This window comes from Dermacentor albipictus, chromosome 8 (genome assembly GCF_038994185.2).
Source record: "Dermacentor albipictus isolate Rhodes 1998 colony chromosome 8, USDA_Dalb.pri_finalv2, whole genome shotgun sequence".
In the NCBI taxonomy this organism is placed as follows: Eukaryota; Metazoa; Arthropoda; class Arachnida; order Ixodida; family Ixodidae; genus Dermacentor; species Dermacentor albipictus.
In genome coordinates this window covers 116,631,874-116,637,809 of record NC_091828.1, presented here as the reverse complement: position 1 = coordinate 116,637,809, position 5,936 = coordinate 116,631,874, and the positions used below count along the sequence as shown (strand labels likewise).

General features: G+C 49.5%; 1 pseudogene; it reads right to left on the bottom strand.

Moving 5' to 3' along the window:
• Nucleotides 1-1,241: 1,241 nt before the first annotated feature.
• On the bottom strand, nt 1,242-2,654 carry LOC135910307 (uncharacterized; annotated as a pseudogene).
• Nucleotides 2,655-5,936: the final 3,282 nt, after the last annotated feature.

Below are 5,936 nucleotides of genomic sequence, written 5' to 3'. Positions count from 1 at the left end.
CTTCTAGAGCGTGCACAAGGTCATCCTCTAATCTCGGCATCAGCGATAGGAATTCTGTTCTAAAGCAGTCAGTGTTCGGAGTATTAAGGCTGAATATATCTGTGTAATGTTCGACGAATGCCTGCTTGATTATTTCTCTTCGATTTGTGATTTCGTTTTGATAGCATATTTCCGCTATCTCTTTCGACAGAGCGTGCCTTTTTTCATCACTGAGCTCGCGTTTGGTAGGCGTCTCTCCGGACCACAGTTTCTCGTTACGCGCCATTACGCGCCCTCGAGCTTAGTTTTGGTCTCTTTAATTTCTTTTGTGGACAATCCCGGCTCGTAGCACTCCGTACTTAGCATAAAATCTAGGGCACTCTGCAGCTCTTTAACTCGTTGTTTTTCTTTTTCGCCGAAGCGCACATGATCTATCAATAGCGGCTATTTTAATATCGCATTTGAACTGCTCCCATACTTGCATAAAACTTCTGGAGTTACTTCGCAGCATGTTCGCTATATAATCCTTGACTTTAGTCACGTACTCTTCATCTTCCAGTAATTTATCATTAAACTTCCACAAGTCCCAATTAAATTTCGCAGCTACTCTCTTCGTACCGATTGTAACCATGATTAGGCAGTGATCACTAAAAGAGACATAGATCGTCTGGTAGTCAGAACATAACAGCGAACATTCGACACGAACATACATACGGTCCAATCTAGCATGACTGCCTCCCTGAAAGTGAGTGTACATTGCCTGGCCTTCATGCGTCGATATCAAGCCTACATCTTCAAGGTCGTGCTCACCTACAATTTCGGAAAGTAACTCGGGGCTCCGATCTCGAAAGGAATGGTTTGTTGTCCTATCCTCTGGTCTACAGACGCAATTGAAATCACCAAGCAAGACCACCCGCCTCTCAGTAAGCAGGACAGGCTTCACCTGTCGGAAGAAACTCTCCCTTTCAGCAATTGCATTCGGAGCGTAAACACACACAGCTCTCCAAGCCACTCCAACCGATTCAAAATCACACATTACTAGACGCCCACTTTCACACGAGAACACAGTATCGACAGCCCCAATACCATTTCTTTAAAAAATAACGCAACCACGCGCTCTTCCAACAGCATGACATACGCAAACGCTGTATCTGCTACGGTAGACCGCTACCATTCTGTCTGTTTGTTCTCCGTCTTCAATTTTAGTTTCCTGAACCGCGAGCAAATCTAAGTTCGTTTCCTCGCAGAAGGCGGCTCAGTTGCAGTTGCCTTCTACGCGCCGACAGGCCCCTTACATTAAGCGTAGCAACACGTAGGCTGGACTTGAGGTTGGTAGCCATCTAAGGAAAAGGGAGACGCCGATCAGTCTACTCACACATAAAACAGGGTGAATCCATATCCATTAAGGCGTTTGAGCTTATTACTGTCCCGATCAAAGACCGGGCTTCAACAGTTGTGGCAAAAGAAGCCTCCGCTAAAGCGGAGGGAGAGCAGACGCAGTACTGCGTTCCGGTGGCACTTTCGGTTTGGGCTTGAACGGTCCGCGGCGCGTTGAAGGTGCCTTCGGCGGAGGCTCCTCGCCGCGTTCACCGACCAATCTCGGTTCCTGATTATCCGAATCCTCGTGAGCCCGCTTCACTGGTACACTTGACACTGCGGGCATCTCGGTATCGGCGTCTTCCTGGTTGTCGCCCTGCTGCCCAGTCGTAACCAGGCTTACAGAAGTCACGCTATCCGCTTTTTCCGGAAGGAACGCTGGCTTTGATGCGATGGCCGGCTGGGTTTGGTCCTTACCGGCTTGGCTGGTATCTGCAAGGGGTGCGGGTGTGGTTTCCTTGGATGTTGGTTCCTTGGTAGCATCATCTCCCCCACTTCCGCGGGTTGCTTCGACCGCGTCTGCTTCATCCATGATGTGTTCGGCCGCTTCATCACTTCGTGCCTGGCCCGTAACATTAGCGTAGCTACGCACGCACTGGCTCTCATCGTGGCCGAAAACGCCGGCATAGCCCGCAGCGTGGCACCCGACACTCACGTCGTATATGTCCTTTTCCATGGCACCGAAGGCAGAGCGGAGCCCTACCAGGAACATGGACGAGCGCAACGTCCTCACCAACGCGCAACTGATGGGGCAAGTCCTCGATGGTAACACCCACCTTCAGTTTCAGTGCAACCGACCGTGTTGTTGAAGCCGTGTCGACACAGCCTTTAACCTTCCATTTATCGCGGGTTATTTCGGTCACTTTTCCGAACGCGGCTAATGCCACTCGCACTTCGTCGTCTTGCACACCGTGGAGCAGCCAAAACAGCTTCAGCCTGACGCCTCGGTTGGTCGGGTCAATAACCACGCAGCGGTGGTCTTTCACATTGAAAGCTTCGGCCTGCAGAATCTTTGCCTTCGCTCCTTCGCTGTTGAATGTAACGGCCCACAGGTGGTTCATCTGATATGCCCCAAGGGCAACCACATCCAGCAGCAATGACAGACGCGCTAGGGCGTCGCGAAAATGCTCGACGCGATATGGCCTGGCGGTGACATCACCATGCAGAAATACTGTGTTCAAAACACTCGAACCTGATGGCAGATGCGGGACAACCATTTCATAATCCTGGGCAGGCATTTCAGTGCTCCTGATACCGCGACCCGGCTGGGCCGCTAAAGCCGCTCCTTGGGAGCCCATGAAGCACACGTCCGTCACGCTCGGTGGCCGGAAGTCGTCGATGCTTCAAAGCGGTACAAAAGCGCCTCTAGTGAACGCGGTGTTGCCTTAGAAACGAGCTCAGGCGTGCGTCGCTTGCTCAGGCGCACATTTCGTTGTCGCGCCGAACGCTGCGTTGCTCGACGGTCACCGCGTCCGATGCGGGGCGCGTAGTCGCTGCGCCGTAGCCCATTGTCTTACACCCCTTGGCGGGTCGACGAGAACGCTGTCGCGTTCCACTCTTGAAGGCGAAGCTTAAGCGTCCCAATTTTTCTATGTATTTGCCTCTGTTGTCCTTGCAGCTAATAATATAGTGATAGCCGTTCCCGAACCTCCAATATGATAGACCTAATAAAGGTGAGCAATCATCGCCCTTTGTACACATCTATAATGAAAACAAAGCCATCCCGACAATATACACGCCTCGGTAAAGAACCATTACAAACCATTCACGTAAGGCGCAAATTATTGCCACTTTGATGCAAAACGTTCCCGTCGTTCAACGACGTAGTCGCACGCGTCACCGGAGGTAACGCGAAAATGTACCTAGGACGTCTCCCGACTCTTTCCGTTTCTCAGCGCGAAATTTTACCTGAAACACGCGCATAGCCTACGGCAGCCAAACTAGCAAACAAAACACCCAAAACAAACAAAGATTTGTTCTGACAACCTACAATCTTCGTCGTTTAATGCCCGCAGCCGTGTTTCTGTGACCGCTGTGCGGTTAACGCCCAACAAGAGGGCATCGCGGCTTAGGTATCCAAACACTGTGACGTCATTGAATCGCGACTGTCTAAACTGTGCGTGCCTTCCTCGCCCAGTTCGTCCGTAACAGAATATGGTTGTTATCTGAAATTTTATTATTTCAATGCTCCTACTAAGTTAATAGCCGCATTTTAATAACTTTTGTGACCTGCTTATCATTTTACGCCCAGAGATGTGCACGGGATGCCATCGTATACAGCGGTGAAAGTCATCAACGCATACGCCTGAGTGCGCTCAACAAGAAGCTGCGTTGCAACTTATTTCGCAGCTGCTTAAGGAAGAATATCGCCCCGACTACGGAACGCAAGCACTGACACACCCGATTGTGAGGCAGAGAAAATTGTTCGTGCGCGACGCCTTTCCTGTTTAATTTCGCATCACATTTTTCACCTGCTACGTTAGAGAACCAGGACACCCGTCCGGCAAGCGAACGTTTTGGCTGATCTGCCTACACAAACTTAAAGTGTTTTCCATAAATAAATCCGTAGTCTCGCTCACCAATCGCTCTTAAATACCTCGCTGTCTACGGCGCAGTTACATTGAACTAGAAGGCTTTCTAGCGGCGCGAGTGGCTTCCCGGGAGCGGGCCTTTCAGCGTATTCTAGGAACCGACCGTCAGTCTCCAGCCGAACGGCGCCACTAGGTCTGCTCCGGAGACTTGCTTTGAAAGGACGACACAGTCAGTCGCCGCAGCAGACATGTCGTGCCTGCTGCCGCGACTGACTGTGTGAGGAGGACAATACGCCGAGTCAGCAACTCTTCCATCGCTGGAATGCCGCGACAAGGTGGGCGAACAAGGCTTTGTTGGTGAACTCGCCACCACCGACCTGGTATGTCGGGAGCGGGGGAGCTTCTGAGGGAATGTATTTCGCGGCACCGTCCCATGCGCCTTTCATGACGCAAGACAATGGAGAACCACGGCGACCACTGCGGGGGTCAGTTCGTGGATTTAAGAGGCGCCTCCTTAAGGCAAGACCCAGTTCTGCGAAGACCGTCGCGCCTCGGTGGGGGCGCGACGGTCTTGGGAAAGAGAAAAAGTATAAGTTCCGAACCATCACAGAAAGAAAAGAATAAAGACAAGAGACCAGCGCACGTGGTGCCGTACTTGCACAAGTTGCCACACAATCTAAAGAAAGTTTTCAACAGACGTAATGTTAATTTGCTTTTTCAGTGCCTCGTGCAAACTTTTCTCGATATGTGATCGTATGAAAACTCGCGAAAGGTCCCTGTGCACCACAAATCATAAATCCCGTCTTCCTGACTGCAGGCGCAACGTTATCTATCAGATACCGCATAGCTGTGCAAAACTTATATAGGTCAGACGGGACAGTGTTTCAGTGAAAGAGCTCGTCAGCACAGAATAACCTAAAGAATGGCTGTGGGAGTCATTTTTTAGCAGGAAACTTTGACAAGTGTCACTGCCTTCCCATATTTGTAAGGAAAAAATAATGAATGGGGAAAGGAAAACATAAGAGGGAAAGGAAAATTCTAGAGGCTATTACATTAGAAACGAAGGAGATACACGTGTAAGGGTGCTCACTCTCTTGCTTTGTCGGGAAAGGAAATACCTTTTTTGGATGAAAGATTATGATGTTGCTGATCTGCAGATGTTCTGGCGACTGGTGTATGCATGCGTATGTTGAAAAAGGTATAAAATGGAGGGATAATTTCAAATAAACTTCGAGTTGGCAGTCAGCGCTTGGCTGTGGTATTTGTTTCTTCGTGTGCTTCTTTTGTTCGCTCTGTTCAACCTCTGTTCTAAATATGAACCAACTAGCCCTCATCAAGATTTTACTTTTTTCTTAGAGTTTCTCACTATAACACCTAAAGAGTAATCTGGCGCCACCGTCTATGGGAGTTTCTTAAGGGGGCACCGTGCCGTCATGTGAATGACGGTATATGTGTCTGCGAGGCTCGTGTTGGCTGGTGTTGTAAAATGCTTCGTCTAAAACGTGGATATGGCTACGCAAATAACGCGTTCTCAAAGTAAAATCTTGATAAAATGTTTCCATTCACGCATATTACATCTTTACTCACCCACGATGCATGACCAAGCGAAGAAAAGCAAGAACAGGGGCTCTATTCTGGACACGCATGGCGGCTGCACGGCCGCCATTATCCGCCATGTTTACTCTCTGATTGGCTGTCGAGAGGTCACGTGTTTTAAAATTTGTGCCGGGAAGCGGAAGTATTGCAAAATGCAATTTTGCGTTTTCATCAAGATGACGAAACGTGACGTGGAGCTGCAAATGTTATGGACTAATACATTTTTTTGGTCCTTGGCAGATATATTGTGATGTTAGCGCTTCAAAAAGAATGTGAGCGGTAGCGTGCAGAAGCCAGTGCAATGCATCTGCAATTGCGCGAATATGTGGTGGCGATTCAAGATATGCGCCATGCCAGCTTGCTGATTGGCTGAAGGAATATCTCATGAGGAGCGTCACAGGAAGGGCTGTTTCGTAAACGTCATTTTGACGACGCGTGACGTTTCGCAGGGCC